The 18,686-nt window shown below is 45.6% G+C and overlaps 1 protein-coding gene across 4 annotated transcripts in view; it reads left to right on the top strand.

Annotated features, from left to right (window-relative positions):
* Positions 1-455: 455 nt before the first annotated feature.
* LOC107374275 (V-type proton ATPase 116 kDa subunit a 1) overlaps positions 456-18,686 on the top strand; it is a 66,258-nt gene continuing 48,027 nt past the window's right edge. For all 4 annotated transcript variants that reach the window (XM_054736401.2, XM_054736400.2, XM_070545339.1 and 1 more), the window contains exon 1: positions 456-592. The gene's annotated coding sequence lies outside the window, so the exon portion shown is untranslated. The remainder of the gene's footprint in view (positions 593-18,686) is intronic.

The raw sequence follows: 18,686 nt of genomic DNA, 5'->3' as shown, positions 1-18,686 counted from the left end.
CCGATGTCGAGGGGGGAACACATATCAACATAACACCTGCGCCATTCGATTTGAACTGTTGCGTGCCGGGAGAAGTGACGTCAATTCTCGTTGCTCCTGCAACCTGCAGCCGAACATCCTACAAATTCATAAGTGGGCCGTGTGTGTGTGTGTGTGTGTGTGTGTGTGCGTGCGTGCGTGCGTGTGTGTGTGTGTGTGTGAAACCGTCAGCCTGAAATCTCCGCTTAGTGCGTGCCATCCGTGTCTGCGGCGATGACGTATAAAGAGGGATTTAAAATAGGGTTCCGGTGTGGTTTTTCAAAATACGTAAACTTAATGCTGATTTATTTGATTGTCTGCATTTAGTAAAAAACAAAAATACAATAAAGACCAGAGTAACAACACAATACATTTAAATGTGTTGATGTTATTTGAATGTTTGATTAATCGGGTAAGATAATTTACCTTTTTTTTTTCAACAAGTGCGTGGTCTTTTATTTTGACAGTAAGTATCCGGCTGGCTGTTCTTTGCTCGAGAGCCGCAGAGGCATGAACCGCAGCATCTAGCATCCCGGTGTTCCTGACGGTGTCCCGGGAACAAGACTGAGCTAAGGTCAGTAAACGCTTCGTGAGACGTTCACTAACGATCTGTTGTGTTTTTAACGTGAGCGGGGATCGTTATTCCCAACGTTAAATATAAAACATGGCCGTGTCCTTATGGTGCCAACATGAAAACACCCGAAGGAAGGCAGCCCATCATTTCTGGGGTCTGGTGTCGGTGGGAGGATGGAGGCTGCAGCATCATGGCGTCCTTCAGTGAAGGGCAGAGCTGCAGCAGCTCACTGCCACCGTTAATACATTTCCTAAATACAATAAAACCACCTAACGGCGCCAGAAATCCCGGGCCTATGGAAACCGACATTTCAGGGCCCTCTATATTTTTGTAGATAAAATATAACCCAATAAACATGCCGTGTACATATTTAAAAAAGATACTTGGGGCATTGCATAGCTAAAATGTCTAAAGACGAGTACAAAGCCTACAAAACAAGAAAAAACTATTGAGATGTGCACTTGTTTACATAAAAGGGAGAACATTTATTATCTCAATTGCAAGCACAACAATCACAGTGTACACACACTAACATATACTGTACATGAACAAGCTTTAGCTGGGTCAAACTGACAGGGCTGTGCAGAGACCTCTGAAGGGGCGGTGATCAAATCTAAAAAGGGGCACACACAATAATATTTTCAAACACCATGACATAACCACAGTATACCCGGCTGAATAACAAATCATATTTATTAGAAATTCAAAATGGAAGCACATCATTATATACACCCTTACCACATAAGGACAATGTAAAGCTAAAGTAACTTGTTTTGGTAAATGGTCTGTATTTGTATAATGCCTTCTTAGGGTTCTACAACCCCCCAAGGCACCTTACAACACAATCATTCACACACACACACACACACACACATTAACACACTGATGGTGATGAGCTATGATGTAGCCATAGCTGCTCTGGAGCGCACTGACAGAGGTGAAGCTGCTGAGCACAGGCGCCACCAGTCCCTCCGACCACCACCAGCAGGCAAAGCAGGTTAAGCGTCTTGCCCAAGGACACAACAGCATCAATCTCTGATTGAAGTCAGGATCAAACCTGCAACCTTCTTATTACTGGACAACCTGCTCCACCTCCTGATCTATTGCTGTCCTATGTTACCTGATGATGGGGTACAATGTAGCTGTTGCAGGGTCGCTCCTCTTGCTGCTGCTGGTGATGCTGGAGGGCAAGGCTGTGTTGATCTCAGACTGCAGGTAGTATAACGAGCAGAGGAGAAATGTTAGTCAATTACAAAATTAATGTAAGATCATAAAAAATGGCAAAAATTGGTGAAAACTCTTAGAAGTGTAAGACAGAAATATCTGAGACAACACCTGTGGTGAATAAATGGAAATCTAAACATTAGTGGATAATAGAAGAGTTCATGTCAGAGATAAGAATATAAACAGAAAGAGTTGTGTGTGTGTGTGTGTGTGTGTGTGTGTGTGTGTGTGTGTCTTCAGTCTCCTCATGTGATCTATCACTCTCCACTTGCTGTCCATCTGAGAACAAGGCAACATTAGCTATTGTATGAATGAATTATGGAGTTATTCACATTCAACAGGTCTTGCACCTAATCCATGATCCATGATGAGTTGTGTGTATTATTGTTGCTGTGATGCAACTTACCTGCACTCTGTTTTTATCCAGCTGGTGAGGGACCCACCGCCTTCAGCTGCCTCATGTAGCTCCTTCTGTCGCTGCTTCCGCCTCCTCTCCTTACGAGGCATGTCTGTACAATGATAAATCATAATTAATTTACAAATATTTTTCATGCATATAAACCTCATGCATACACATTCTGGGACATTTCATTCCTTTTCCAGAAAACTAACTGTATATAATTTGCTTCATGATGCTGAACCAGAATATTTCCATACTATTTTAATCATAGTGCTTTAGTAATTATAATAAAAATAAAGAATAAAACAATGTTCATGCTTTCATTCAGTTTTACTATCTACTTTGTGCAAAACAGAGAACTGTACAGATAAAATAATTTTGCTGTGAAAACTGTAGTTTTTTTAAATGTACATCTTTAAAACAGAATGTTTTTAATACAATGCATTCAAAAAGAGAGCAAATATAAACTCCAACATTTTGAGAATATGCATAGTGTTAGTGAACAATAAAACCCACCAGAAGGGCTGAGAAACCTTCAAATCTAAAACAAAACTACGTTCCCTAAAACGCTGGACAGAGTTTACAGACAAGGACTGAATATTTAGTAACACAAAACTTGTGACGGATGTTACCTTTAGTATTTTTCTTATTTCCTTTCACAAAAGGTAGCTAAATTTAAAATTTGTTCAAGTTTTATTAGTCCGCGAACCAGGAAGTGACTGTGTAAACAGGAAGCAGGGCTGTGTGAGACCCCAGTCACGTGACACGCAGCAGCGATAGGAATGCAACTTTGCGGTACCTAGTTAACAACAACGACATTTTATTGGCAAATTCCCAATATTTAAGATTGAAAAAATATTTTCGTACAAGTACTTATGTACAGAATGTTTTTGGTTAATCCTAAAGCTACTGAGGTTCAGAATCGGTACCCAGCCACGGACACACACCCAGCTAGTAACATATCACACACACCTAGTGCCACAAAACTGCATGGTGGCGCAGTGGTTAGCACTGTTGCCTCGCAACACGAAGGTCGCAGGTTCGAAACTCGGCTGCGGCCTTTCTGCGTGGAGTTGCGTGTTCTCCCCATGCATGCGTGGGTTTCCTCCGGGTACTCCGGTTTCCCCCACAGATCACAACATGCCCTATAGGTTAAAAAAAAATTTGTAAGTTGCTTTGGGTAAAAGCGTCTGCTAAGCACATAAACATAAACATAAACAAAACAACTTAATAATGTACAAAATAATCTAATAACTGTGTATAGTAGTGTGCATCCTACTTACCGGTGTTAGTCCGTTTCTCCCAGTCAATACGTATGTCCTAAAGGCTCTGCACCGCTCGCTCGGCCATGAAGAAAACGTGGGTGCTCGCAGCTTGTTGTGACCGGTTGTGCGCTCTGACTCACGCCAGCTATATAACTTTATTAAGCTGAAATTTTATTAATTACTATTTTTGTTATTGTTGAGGGGGCACAAACAGAAAATTCTTTAAAAAAAAATAAAATAAAAATCATTAAACCTCAAAAAGGGCACTTTGGGCACATGGGACAAAAGGGGCAGGGTCTCAAGCACCCTCCGCAACCCCCCCCCCCACGTGCATATATATATATATATATATATATATATATATATATATATATATATATATATATATATATATATATATATATATATATATATGGCTGCACAATATATTGCAAATATATCGTTATCGCGATATTACCATGCACAATATGCATATCACAAAGAACAGATAAACATCGTAATGAATGGTCAGCTCAGATGTTTGCTACACATAATGCATTCTGTCAATCAAGCAGAAGCATGATGTTTTTAACACATCAACAAGAGCTCTTCAACCATTCAGCCAATTGGGTGGGTTCTCATAGGCTAGAGTCCCGCCCCCGAGGTGGACGGCACCTAATGTTGATGGTTAGCAAACACCTGAGTTAGTTTAGTTCTGCTCTGTCTGCTGATTCTGCTTTTATTTTTGTTCCTGAGTTAAGTTTTTATTTATTGCAAGCAGTGTTGGGAGTAATGCGGTACAAAAGTAATTAATTATTATTATCCCGAACATCCTTGTAGCCAAGTTGATTAACCTGAACCTCCCCCCTACCACCTGTGGCTGGATTAAAGATTTCCTCACCAATCGCCCACAGGCTGTCAGGTTTGGTGACAAGCGGTCATCCACTCTGATGCTCAGCACTGGTTCCCCTCAGGGCTGTGTGCTAAGCCCCCTGCTGTTCACCATCTACACCCATGACTGCATTCCTATTCATCGCTCTAATAAGATTATTAAGTTTGCAGATGACACCACTCTTGTAGGTCTTATCCATAACAACGATGACGCAGCATACAGAGATGAGGTTTGCCATTTATCAGAATGGTGTGATGATCATAACCTCTCTCTTAACATCAAGAAGACCAAGGAGATGGTTATTGACTTCCGAAGGAGTAAGGATGCCCCCCGCCCTCTCTGCATTAAAGGAGCTGAGGTGGAGAGAGTTCCCTCCTTTAAGTTTCTCGGGATTTACATCTCTGAGGATCTGTCATGGACAATCAATACCACTGCCTTGGTCAAAAAAGCACAACAGCGGCTGCACTTCTTGAGAGTCCTGAAGTGGAACAGGCTGCAGACCAACCTCTTGGTGTCTTTTTATAGAGCAATTATTGAGAGCGTGATGACTTACGCTATCCCTGTGTGGTACGCGGGGTGCACAGTAGCTGATAAAAACAGATACCAGAGGGTCATTAGAGCAGCGGAAAAGGTGATTGGATGCACCCTTCCCTCCTTGGACACTATCGCCCTGCAGAGGTGTCTCACTAGAGCAAGGACCATCTCCAGGGACATTTACCACCCAAACCACTACCTTTTTGCCATGCTGCCATCTGGGAAAAGGTTCAGATCCCTCAGCTGCAGGACCGACAGACTGAGGAAGAGTTTCTTTCCCTGGGCTATTAGAACCCTGAATGGACAGAAAAATCAACCCTATTGATATTATTTATTGTATTTTGTAATGTTTTTGTTTTTTTATTGCATGGTGCATATTGTACTTGTTTTAACTATTTTTCTTAGTATTTTTAGCGGATGCCTAATGTGGAGCTCTAGGAAATTTCGTTGAATGTGCAATCATTTAATGACAATAAAGGATATCTAATCTAATCTAATCTAATCTAATTACTGTAATGCATTGCTTTTGATGTAATGTGGTAATGTAAGGCATTACAGGGAAGGAAAATGGTAATGTTTACTCGGTACAATTGTCAGTAACGCGGTAATTACAATGCATTTTTAAACCCAGAATCAAGATGTGTTCCTTAAAAGTTAAAATTGTGGGAAACCCGCAGAAAGATCCAGTATCTGCATATATTACGTAATTTATGGACTCAGCAGAGAGGACGCCGCGGTAACGGCTCAGCTACTCCAGCTGCGTCCTCCACGCGGCCACTGTAACATTCACAAAATCGCTCCACTAAAACAAAATAATTCACCTGCGATCGTTCATATCAGCGCATGTTCTCTGGTATTTTGTGCTTTTCTGACGTGCTTTGTCTCAGCTGAGTTCATAATCTGTGCCCCGGTGATTTCAACTCATTGCTGCTGGAGCGCCGCACATGTGAAGATCCCTTTGGCTGATCGTTAGAAAGTAGGAAGTCTAGGAAACAGTTTTTTTCTGGAAGACGGAGAAAACATGCAGCATGCAGGAAGGTTAGAGAGAGAAAGGGCAGGAAATTATTCAAATAAAATCAAGAAAACAAAACAAAGTGCTTGAAAAGAAAAAAATAGGTAGATTTATCCCCAATACACATTTTTACCAGTGAAAAGCAATAATATATAAGCATTTAATATTTATACATGTGATAGAATCAGATGTCCCCAGAAGTCAGTTCCACATCCAGGGCCGTATCAAGGCATTTGGGGACCAAGGCAAATATAGGCTTGGAGCCCCCACCACCTCACTCCCTGCTCAGTTAATATAAGATGGCAGCGTGTTGAGAGTACAGATCGTTGTTGCTTTTATTTAATAAAGCACTGTTATTATATCTGACTGTTTTTAACAGCAATCCTAGCTCAGACACCACATCACCTTCCACATATATGTCATGAGCTCACTGAGCGTCACATGACCAGATTCATACTGAAGTTGTTTTGGTGAAAGTAACTTAAAGTAATGCAAAAGTAGTGTAATGCCTTACATTTTAAAATCAGTAATATTGTAATGTAATGAATTACTTTAATATGAGGGTAACAAGTAATAAATAATGCATTACAGTTTTGAAGTAACTTGCAAGTAATATCGTCATTGCAGTATCAATCACTGTTATCGCATATCACAGGTTTTCCTAATATCCTGCAGCCCAAGTATATGTACAGTGCGAATTATTCTGTCTGTTGTGTGAGCAGATCGTACAGCGGGAGCAAGCTTGTGATGAGTGTGCATATTTTTCCCGCTTGAGCGGTGCGGAGCGTTGGAGAAACGCGCTTCAACAACGGAACCGACCGGAATACTGACACAACACCAGATAGAGAGAGAGGGAGAGGGCAAACACAGATGGAACGTGGGTCTCCTTCGGCTGGTCTTCTGTGGCCGATTTTACTCATCACTTTATTACAACTCACTCACTCACTCACTCACTCACTCACTCACTCACTCACTCACTCACTCACTCACTCCTCACTACAACTCACTCATTCACCACAACTCATTCACTGACTCACTACAACTCACTCTCTCATTCACTACAACTCACTCATTCACCACAACTCACTCAATCACTATAACTCACTCACTCATTCGCTACAACTCACTCACTTATTCACTACAGCTCACTCATTCACTATAACTCACTCAATCACAACAACTCACTCATTCACTACAACTCACTCACTCATTCACTACAACTCATTCAATGGTTAAGACTCACTCACTCATTCACAACAACTCATTCACTACAACTCACTCAATCACTACAACTCACTCATTCACTACAACTCACTCAATCACTACAACTCACTCATTCACTACAACTCACTCAATCACAACAACTCATTCATTCACTACAACTCACTCAGTCACTACAACACACTCATTCACCACAACTCACTCAATCACAACAACTCACTCATTCACTACAACTCACTCAATCACTACAACTCACTCACTCATTCACTACAACTCACTCAATGATTAAGACTCCCTCACTCATTCACAACAACTCATTCACTACAACTCACTCAATCACTACAGCTCACTCATTCACTACAATTCACTCAATCACAACAACTCACTCACTCATTCACTACAACTAACTCAATCACTACAACTAACTCAATCAATTACTACAACTCACTCAATGATTAATACTCCCTCACTCATTCACAACAACTCATTCACTACAACTCACTCAATCACTACAGCTCACTCATTCACTACAACTCACTCATCCACCACAACTCACTCACTCACTACAACTCACTCACTCCTTCACTACAACTCAATGATTATGACTCACTCACTCATTCACTACATCTCACTCACTCATTCACTACAACTCAGTCAATCACTACAACTAACTCAATCAATTACTACAACTCACTCAATGATTAATACACCCTCACTCATTCACAACAACTCATTCACTACAACTCACTCAATCACTACAGCTCACTCATTCACTACAACTCACTCATTCACTACATCTCACTCACTCATTCACTACAACTCACTCAATCACTACAACTCACTCATTCAGTACAAGTGAAAGTAGATTGTGGTACCCTGCAGAACGTGGTGCCCTGTAGAAAGTGGTGCCCCTGTAGAATTTGGTGCCCTGTAGAATGTGGCGCACCTGTATAATGTGGTGCCCTGTAGAATGTGGTGCCCCTATAGAATGTGGTGCCCCTGTAGAATGTGGTGCCCCTGTAGAATGTGGCGCCCCTGTAGAACGTGCTGCCCTGTAGAATGTGGCGCTCCTGTAGAACTTGGTTTCCTGTAGAATGTGGTGCCCTGTATAATGTGGTGCCCTGTAGAATGTGATGCCCCTGTAGAAAGTGGTGACCTGTAGAATGTGGTACCCTGTAGAATGTGATGCCCCTGTAGAAAGTGGTGCCCTGTAGAATGTGGTGCCCTGTAGAATGTGGTGCCCTGTAGAATGTGATGCCCCTGTAGAAAGTGGTGCCCTGTAGAATGTGGTGCCCTGTAGAATGTGGTACCCTGTACAATGTGGTGCCCCTGTAGAATGTGGCGCCCCTGTAGAACTTGGTGCCCTGTAGAATGTGGCGCACCTGTATAATGTGGTGCCCTGTAGAATGTGGTGCCCCTATAGAATGTGGTGCCCCTGTAGAATGTGGTGCCCCTGTAGAATGTGGCGCCCCTGTAGAACGTGCTGCCCTGTAGAATGTGGCGCTCCTGTAGAACTTGGTTTCCTGTAGAATGTGGTGCCCTGTATAATGTGGTGCCCTGTAGAATGTGATGCCCCTGTAGAAAGTGGTGACCTGTAGAATGTGGTACCCTGTAGAATGTGATGCCCCTGTAGAAAGTGGTGCCCTGTAGAATGTGGTGCCCTGTAGAATGTGGTGCCCTGTAGAATGTGATGCCCCTGTAGAAAGTGGTGACCTGTAGAATGTGGTGCCCTGTAGAATGTGGTGCCCTGTAGAATGTGGTACCCTGTAGAATGTGATGCCCCTGTAGAAAGTGGTGACCTGTAGAACGTGGTGCCCTGTAGAATTTGATGCCCCTGTAGAAAGTGGTGACCTGTAGAACGTGGTGCCCTGTAGAACGTGGTGCCCTGTAGAATGTGGTACCCTGTAGAATGTGATGCCCCTGTAGAAAGTGGTGACCTGTAGAACGTGGTACCCTGTAGAATGTGATGCCCCTGTAGAAAGTGGTGACCTGTAGAACGTGGTGCCCTGTAGAATGTGATGCCCCTGTAGAAAGTGGTGACCTGTAGAATGTGGTACCCTGTAGAATGTGATGCCCCTGTAGAAAGTGGTGACCTGTAGAACGTGGTGCCCTGTAGAATGTGGTACCCTGTAGAATGTGATGCCCCTGTAGAAAGTGGTGACCTGTAGAACGTGGTACCCTGTAGAATGTGATGCCCCTGTAGAAAGTGGTGACCTGTAGAACGTGGTGCCCTGTAGAATGTGGTACCCTGTAGAAAGTGGTGACCTGTAGAACGTGGTGCCCTGTAGAATGTGATGCCCCTGTAGAAAGTGGTGACCTGTAGAACGTGGTACCCTGTAGAATGTGATGCCCCTGTAGAAAGTGGTGACCTGTAGAACGTGGTAGAGCTGCAACAACGAATCGATAAATTCGATGAAAATCGATTACTAAAAGCGTTGGCAACGAATTGCGTCATCGATTCGTTGTGTCGCACAACTCTTCCAAAAGCCCCCCCCCCCGCCCCCCCCCCCCCCCCTTCCCGCCCGACGTTGCGCGCAGACAAGATCAAGTCAGATCAGCGCGAGGGAGAGCCGGCAGACTTGCGCTGCTGCGAACTGGTTCCGCATTGTTGCGCAGCGATCCAGGCTGCTGCTTCCAGCGCACGGTCCATTCTCAAAGTGGCGCAACCAAAAAACTATAATAAGCACACGATCGTTCATGTCCGCACATGTTCTCTATTTTCTGTCTTATTTGTGCCTGAAGCTCGCTACTGCGGAGCTCATCACCTGTGCTGCGGTGATGTCACCTCACGCAGCATCGAAAACGCGCTCTGCGCTTTTCGGTCAGGAGATTCCTTTGATCTGCTCAGAAGTAACTGATGAGGTGAAAAGGTAAGAATCCAGGCAACAGATTTTCTGGAGAATTAAGAGGAGATGCAGGAAGATGAGAGACAGACAGGACAGGAAATAGTTCAATAAAAACAAGAAAACAAAACAAAGTGTTGAAAAGTAAAATGTAGGTAGATTTATCTCCACTACACGTTTTTACCTATAAAACAATAAGTTATACACATGTAATATTTATACATCTGATACAAGTCAGATCACCTTCAAAACTCAGTCACACACCCAGGGCCGTTTCAAGACATTTTGGGGGCCAAGGCAAAATGACCCCCCCCCCCCCCCCCCCCCCCCCCCCCATAACTGGGCTCCCCAGAAGCCCCTGTGTAATCCAAACCCTCTCCAGGAGTATTAGTTATACAGTGTTTATAAAAGCCCCTCAGACATTACTGACATGTTCTAATATTATCAGATGAAAAACTAAATTATCAGACATGCTGTCTCATCTGCTGCTTTTCTAAACTTGCTAAAAGTAACAAAACCATTGAAAGCCACTATTTGTGGATTCTCTGAAAGTTTCCATGGAGTGTGTGACAACTTCTTTTTTCATTGATCCTATCGTCTAATCTCACAGCTGAAACAAGCACCCTTAATAATCTGTGCACAGGAAGCTTACCGATGCTGTAGTAAAACAAAAGGTATAATAATTTATTATTAATAAAACCTTGTTGCAGCACTAAAGCAGAAAAATTAGATTTTGCATTAAATATGCAAAATATTTACATATGAATTGTTTTAGAGCCATTTAATTGGCAGAATCTGATATTAATTTAGTTCTTACAAAAAATGGGTCCCAGCGTGGTTTGTGTGGCGTTGCCATAGTGTGACGTCATAGGCACAGATCCCCTGCCCTCTTGTTTGGAAATGGAAATATGATCACCCTACATCAAACAAACTGCCCACCCGGGCTTTTGCGCTGCACAGAGACGCTTCGCTGCCTATGACTTTGAACGTCAGTTGAGAGTCAGTCTCATGCAGACTGACCAATGAAGAGAGGTCCTCAGGTTAAGACCCTCTCCTCATTGGTCAGTCCACACGAGGTGGGTCAAAGGTTACTCTGGGCGGGTTACGTGTTGTCAGGCATTCAAGTATTGAGTATATTTACTGCATATTACAGTAAAATATTCTGTATGTGACCACATTATGGTGATCCTCGGGTCGTGATGATGGGGCCCTTGAATATTGTTGCCCAGGGTACAACAAAGTGTTAATCTGGCCCTGGTTCCGCCGTCACATTCCCGCAGAAACTGGTTGATCACACCGGGGCCAGACTACTAGCATGTGGTTTTACAACCACAATGTCCTCAGAAGCAAAAACGCTTTTAAAAGGGAGGGAGGAGTCCTAACTGTTGCTGCAGGCGTGTTGTGTGTGAGTGCAGTTATATACTGGTTAATATATTTTTGGGTTCAGTTGCTTTCATGTGGCCTAATGTGAGTCTATTTGGGATCATTGGAATGATCAGCAGCATTTCTTGATGTGACTTTATGGCAGTTGCCCAGGGCATCATCGCAAGGAGGATGGCATTCATTTACTTTTGTTTTATTTGGTATTTTTTCAGTCATTTTTGGAAATAGTGATCAATTTTGATTAATTCACAGCCTATGTTTAATTACATTTAAAATAAATGTCAACAGATGAGATCAAACAAAACAGATGAGAATTGCCCTTAAGCTGTTTAACTTGGACCAAGCATTTTAGGTCACAGATAGATGTAGCTTAGGGTCTCTGTCTATACACCTTATAAGACAATTTAGGTGATGGCATGTTGTTTTTCTGCTATTGAACTGTTTTCTAATAATGTTGTGTTAAATAAAGTGAAGGAAGGAGAGAAATAACGTTTCCCTAGCAGTTTTTAAAAATTTCCCCATGTAATCCGATTAATCGATTAATCAGGTCGAGACCCCATCCGATTCATCGATTATCCAAATAATCGTTTGTTGCAGCCCTAGAACGTGGTGCCCTGTAGAACGTGGTGCCCTGTAGAACGTGGTTCCCTGTAGAATGTGGTGCCCTGTAGTATGTGGTACCCTGTAGAATGTGATGCCCTGTAGAATGTGATGCCCCTGTAGAAAGTGGTGACCTGTAGAACGTGGTGCCCTGTAGAATGTGGTGACCTGTAGAATGTGGTACCCTGTAGAATGTGATGCCCTGTAGAATGTGATGCCCCTGTAGAAAGTGGTGACCTGTAGAACGTGGTGCCCTGTAGTATGTGATGCCCCTGTAGAATGTGGTGACCTGTAGAATGTGGTACCCTGTAGAATGTGATGCCCCTGTAGAAAGTGGTGACCTGTAGAATGTGGTGCCCTGTAGAATGTGATGCCCCTGTAGAAAGTGGTACCCTGTAGAATGTGGTGCCCTGTAGAACGTGGTGCCCTGTAGAACGTGGTGCCCTGTAGAACGTGGTGCCCTGTAGAACGTGGTGCCCTGTAGAATGTGGTGCCGTGTAGAATGTGATGCCCTGTAGAATGTGATTGCCCTGTAGAACGTGGTCCCCTGTAGAATGTGGTGACCTGTAGAATGTGGTACCCTGTAGAATGTGATGCCCCTGTAGAAAGTGGTGCCCTGTAGAATGTGGTACCCTGTAGAATGTGATGCCCCTATAGAAAGTGGTGACCTGTAGAATGTGGTACCCTGTAGAATGTGATACCCCTGTAGAAAGTGGTGACCTGTAGAATGTGGTGCCCTGTAGAACGTGGTGCCCTGTAGAATGTGGTACCCTGTAGAAAGTGGTGACCTGTAGAATGTGGTGACCTGTAGAATGTGGTACCCTGTAGAATGTGATGCCCCTGTAGAAAGTGGTGACCTGTAGAACGTGGTGCCCTGTAGAATGTGATGCCCCTGTAGAAAGTGGTGACCTGTAGAATGTGGTGCCCTGTAGAACGTGGTGCCCTGTAGAATGTGGTACCCTGTAGAAAGTGGTGACGTGTAGAAAGTGGTGACCTGTAGAATGTGGTCTCCTGTAGAACGTGGTACCCTGTAGAATGTGATGCCCCTGTAGAAAGTGGTGACCTGTAGAAAGTGGTGACCTGTAGAACGTGGTGCCCTGTAGAATGTGATGCCCCTGTAGAAAGTGGTGACCTGTAGAATGTGGTGCCCTGTAGAACGTGGTGCCCTGTAGAATGTGGTACCCTGTAGAAAGTGGTGACCTGTAGAAAGTGGTGACCTGTAGAATGTGGTGCCCTGTAGAACGTGGTGCCCTGTAGAATGTGGTACCCTGTAGAAAGTGGTGACCTGTAGAAAGTGGTGACCTGTAGAATGTGGTGCCCTGTAGAACGTGGTGCCCTGTAGAATGTGGTACCCTGTAGAAAGTGGTGCCCTGTAGAATGTGGTGCCCTGTAGATCGTGGTGCCCTGTAGAATGTGGTACCCTGTAGAAAGTGGTGCCCCTGTAGAATGTGGTCACCTGTAGAATGTTGTGACCTGTAGAATGTGGTACCCTGTAGAATGTGATGCCCCTGTAGAAAGTGGTGACCTGTAGAACGTGGTGCCCTGTAGAATGTGATGCCCCTGTAGAAAGTGGTGACCTGTAGAATGTGGTGCCCTGTAGAACGTGGTGCCCTGTAGAATGTGGTACCCTGTAGAAAGTGGTGACCTGTAGAATGTGGTGCCCTGTAGAACGTGGTAACCTGTAGAATGTGATGCCCCTGTAGAAAGTGGTGACCTGTAGAACGTGGTGCCCTGTAGAACGTGGTGCCCTGTAGAATGTGATGCCCCTGTAGAAAGTGGTGACCTGTAGAATGTGGTGCCCTGTCGAACATGGTGCCCTGTAGAAAGTGGTGACCTTTAGAACGTGGTGACCTGTAGAATGTGGTGCCCTGTAGAAAGTGGTGACCTGTAGAATGTGGTGCCCTGTAGAACGTGGTGCCCTGTAGAACGTGGTGCCCTGTAGAATGTGATGCCCCTGTAGAAAGTGGTGACCTGTAGAATGTGGTGCCCTGTAGAACGTGGTGCCCTGTAGAATGTGGTACCCTGTAGAAAGTGGTGCCCTGTAGAATGTGGTGCCCTGTAGAACGTGGTGCCCTGTAGAAAGTGGTGACCTGTAGAAAGTGGTGACCTGTAGAATGTGGTGCCTTGTAGAAAGTGGTGACCTGTAGAATGTGGTGCCCTGTAGAACGTGGTGCCCTGTAGAACGTGGTGCCCTGTAGAATGTGATGCCCCTGTAGAAAGTGGTGACCTGTAGAATGTGGTGCCCTGTAGAACGTGGTGCCCTGTAGAATGTGGTACCCTGTAGAAAGTGGTGCCCTGTAGAAAGTGGTGACCTGTAGAACGTGGTGCCCTTTAGAATGTGGTGCCCTGTAGAATGTGATGCCCCTGTAGAAAGTGGTGACCTGTAGAATGTGATGCCCTGTAGAAAGTGGTGACCTGTAGAATGTGGTGCCCCTGTAGATAGTGGTGACCTGTAGATCGTGGTGCCCTGTAGAACGTGGTGCCCTGTAGAACGTGGTTCCCTGTAGAATGTGGTACCCTGTAGAATGTGATGCCCTGTAGAAAGTGGTGACCTGTAGAATGTGGTGCCCCTGTAGATAGTGGTGACCTGTAGAACGTGGTGCCCTGTAGAACGTGGTGCCCTGTAGAAAGTGGTTCCCTGTAGAATGTGGTACCCTGTAGAATGTGATGCCCCTGTAGAATGTGGTGACCTGTAGAATGTGGTACCCTGTAGAATGTGATGCCCCTGTAGAAAGTGGTGACCTGTAGAACGTGGTGCCCTGTAGAATGTGATGCCCCTGTAGAAAGTGGTACCCTGTAGAATGTGATGCCCCTGTAGAACGTGGTGCCCTGTAGAACGTGGTGCCCTGTAGAACGTGGTTCCCTGTAGAATGTGGTACCCTGTAGAATGTGATGCCCCTGTAGAAAGTGGTGACCTGTAGAACGTGGTGCCCTGCTGTATGTGATGCCCCTGTAGAATGTGGTGACCTGTAGAATGTGGTACCCTGTAGAATGTGATGCCCCTGTAGAAAGTGGTGACCTGTAGAACGTGGTGACCTGTAGAATGTGGTGCCCTGTAGAACGTGGTGCCCTGTAGAATGTGGTACCCTGTAGAATGTGATGCCCCTGTAGAAAGTGGTGACCTGTAGAATGTGGTGCCCTGTAGAATGTGGTGCCCTGTAGAATGTGATGCCCCTGTAGAAAGTGGTGACCTGTAGAACGTGGCGACCTGTAGAATGTGGTGCCCTGTAGAACGTGGTGCCCTGTAGAACGTGGTGCCCTGTAGAATGTGATGCCCCTGTAGAAAGTGGTGACCTGTAGAATGTGGTGCCCTGTAGAACGTGGTGCCCTGTAGAATGTGGTACCCTGTAGAATGTGATGCCCCTGTAGAAAGTGGTGACCTGTAGAACGTGGTGCCCTGTAGAATGTGGTGCCCTGTAGAATGTGATGCCCCTGTAGAAAGTGGTGACCTGTAGAATGTGGTGCCCTGTAGAACGTGGTGCCCTGTAGAATGTGATGCCCCTGTAGAAAGTGGTGACCTGTAGAATGTGGTGCCCTGTAGAACGTGGTGCCCTGTAGAATGTGGTGACCTGTAGAATGTGGTACCCTGTAGAATGTGATGCCCCTGTAGAAAGTGGTGACCTGTAGAACGTGGTGCCCTGTAGAATGTGATGCCCCTGTAGAAAGTGGTGACCTGTAGAATGTGGTGCCCTGTAGAACGTGGTGCCCTGTAGAATGTGGTACCCTGTAGAAAGTGGTGACCTGTAGAAAGTGGTGACCTGTAGAATGTGGTGCCCTGTAGAACGTGGTGCCCTGTAGAATGTGGTACCCTGTAGAAAGTGGTGACCTGTACAAAGTGGTGACCTGTAGAATGTGGTGCCCTGTAGAACGTGGTGCCCTGTAGAATGTGGAACCCTGTAGAAAGTGGTGACCTGTAGAAAGTGGTGACCTGTAGAATGTGGTACCCTGTAGAAAGTGGTGACCTGTACAAAGTGGTGACCTGTAGAATGTGGTGCCCTGTAGAACGTGGTGCCCTGTAGAATGTGGTACCCTGTAGAAAGTGGTGACCTGTAGAAAGTGGTGACCTGTAGAATGTGGTGCCCTGTAGAACGTGGTGCCCTGTAGAATGTGATGCCCCTGTAGAACGTGGTACCCTGTAGAATGTGGTGACCTGTAGAATGTGGTACCCTGTAGAATGTGATGCCCCTGTAGAAAGTGGTGCCCTTTAGAATGTGGTACCCTGTAGAATGTGATGCCCCTGTATAAAGTGGTGACCTGTAGAATGTGGTGCCCTGTAGAATGTGGTACCCTGTAGAATGTGATGCCCCTGTAGAAAGTGGTGACCTGTAGAATGTCGTGCCCTGTAGAATGTCGTGCCCTGTAGAACGTGGTGCCCTGTAGAATGTGGTACCCTGTAGAAAGTGGTGACCTGTAGAAAGTGGTGACCTGTAGAATGTGGTGCCCTGTAGAACGTGGTGCCCTGTAGAATGTGGTACCCTGTAGAAAGTGGTGACCTGTAGAAAGTGGTGACCTGTAGAATGTGGTGCCCTGTAGAACGTGGTGCCCTGTAGAATGTGATGCCCCTGTAGAACGTGGTACCCTGTAGAATGTGGTGACCTGTAGAACGTGGTGCCCTGTAGAATGTGGTACCCTGTAGAAAGTGGTGACCTGTAGAAAGTGGTGACCTGTAGAATGTGGTGCCCTGTAGAACGTGGTGCCCTGTAGAATGTGGTACCCTGTAGAAAGTGTTGACCTGTAGAAAGTGGTGACCTGTAGAATGTGGTGCCCTGTAGAACGTGGTGCCCTGTAGAATGTGATGCCCCTGTAGAACGTGGTACCCTGTAGAATGTGGTGCCCTGTAGAATGTGGTACCCTGTAAAATGTGATGCCCCTATAGAAAGTGGTGACCTGTAGAATGTGGTACCCTGTAGAATGTGGTGACCTGTAGAATGTGGTGACCTGTAGAATGTGGTGACCTGTAGAATGTGGTACCCTGTAGAATGTGATGCCCCTGTAGAAAGTGGTGACCTGTAGAATGTGGTACCCTGTAGAATGTGATGCCCCTGTAGAAAGTGGTGACCTGTAGAACGTGGTGCCCTGTAGAACGTGGTGCCCTGTAGAATGTGGTACCCTGTAGAATGTGGTGACCTGTAGAATGTGGTGACCTGTAGAATGTGGTACCCTGTAGAATGTGATGCCCATGTAGAATGTGGTGACCTGTAGAATGTGGTACCCTGTAGAATGTGATGCCCCTGTAGAAAGTGGTGACCTGTAGAACGTGGTGCCCTGTAGAATGTGATGCCCCTGTAGAAAGTGGTGACCTGTAGAATGTGGTACCCTGTAGAATGTGGTGACCTGTAGAATGTGGTGACCTGTAGAATGTGGTACCCTGTAGAATGTGATGCCCCTGTAGAAAGTGGTGACCTGTAGAATGTGGTACCCTGTAGAATGTGATGCCCCTGTAGAAAGTGGTGACCTGTAGAACGTGGTGCCCTGTAGAATGTGATGCCCCTGTAGAAAGTGGTGACCTGTAGAATGTGGTGCCCTGTAGAACGTGGTGCCCTGTAGAATGTGGTACCCTGTAGAAAGTGGTGACCTGTAGAATGTGGTGCCCTGTAGAACGTGGTGCCCTGTAGAATGTGGTACCCTGTAGAAAGTGGTGACCTGTACAAAGTGGTGACCTGTAGAACGTGGTGCCCTGTAGAATGTGGTACCCTGTAGAAAGTGGTGACCTGTAGAAAGTGGTGACCTGTAGAATGTGGTGACCTGTAGAACGTGGTGACCTGTAGAATGTGGTGCCCTGTAGAATGTGGTGACCTGTAGAACGTGGTGACCTGTAGAATGTGGTGCCCTGTAGAATGTGGTGCCCCTATAGAACGTGGTGCCCTATAGAACATGGTGCCCTGTAGAACGTGGTGCCCTGTAGAATGTGGTGCCCTGTAGAATGTGGTGCCCCTATAGAACGTGGTGCCCCTATAGATCATGGTGACCTGTAGAACATGGTGCCCTGTAGAACGTGGTTCCCTGTTGAATGTGATGCCCCTGTAGAACGTGGTGCCCTGTAGAATGTGGTGCCCTGTAGAATGTGGTGCCCTGTAGAATGTGGTGCCCCTATAGAACGTGGTGCCCTATAGATCGTGGTGCCCTGTAGAACGTGGTGCCCTGTAGAATATGATGCCCCTGTAGAAAGTTGTGACCTGTAGAACGTGGTGCCCTGTAGAATGTGATGCACCTGTAGAATGTGGTGCCCTGTAGAATGTGGTGCCCCTGTAGAAAGTGGTGCCCTGTAGAATGTGATGCCCTGTAGAATGTGGTGCCCTGTAGAATGTGGTACCCTGTAGAAAGTGGTGCCCTGTAGAAAGTGATGCCCCTGTAGAAAGTGGTGCCCTGTAGAATGTGGTGCCCTGTAGAATGTGGTACCCTGTAGGAAGTGGTGACCTGTAGAAAGTGGTGACCTGTAGAACGTGGTGCCCTGTAGAACGTGGTGCCCTGTAGAATGTGGTACCCTGTAGAATGTGGTGACCTGTAGAATGTGGTGACCTGTAGAATGTGGTACCCTGTAGAATGTGATGCCCCTGTAGAAAGTGGTGACCTGTAGAATGTGGTACCCTGTAGAATGTGATGCCCCTGTAGAAAGTGGTGACCTGTAGAACGTGGTGCCCTGTAGAATGTGATGCCCCTGTAGAAAGTGGTGACCTGTAGAATGTGGTACCCTGTAGAATGTGGTGACCTGTAGAATGTGGTGACCTGTAGAATGTGGTA

This window comes from Nothobranchius furzeri, chromosome 16 (assembly GCF_043380555.1).
Source record: "Nothobranchius furzeri strain GRZ-AD chromosome 16, NfurGRZ-RIMD1, whole genome shotgun sequence".
In the NCBI taxonomy this organism is placed as follows: domain Eukaryota; kingdom Metazoa; phylum Chordata; class Actinopteri; order Cyprinodontiformes; family Nothobranchiidae; genus Nothobranchius; species Nothobranchius furzeri.
Note: the sequence above shows the minus strand (reverse complement) of the source record. Positions and strands in the feature narration are given on the sequence as shown.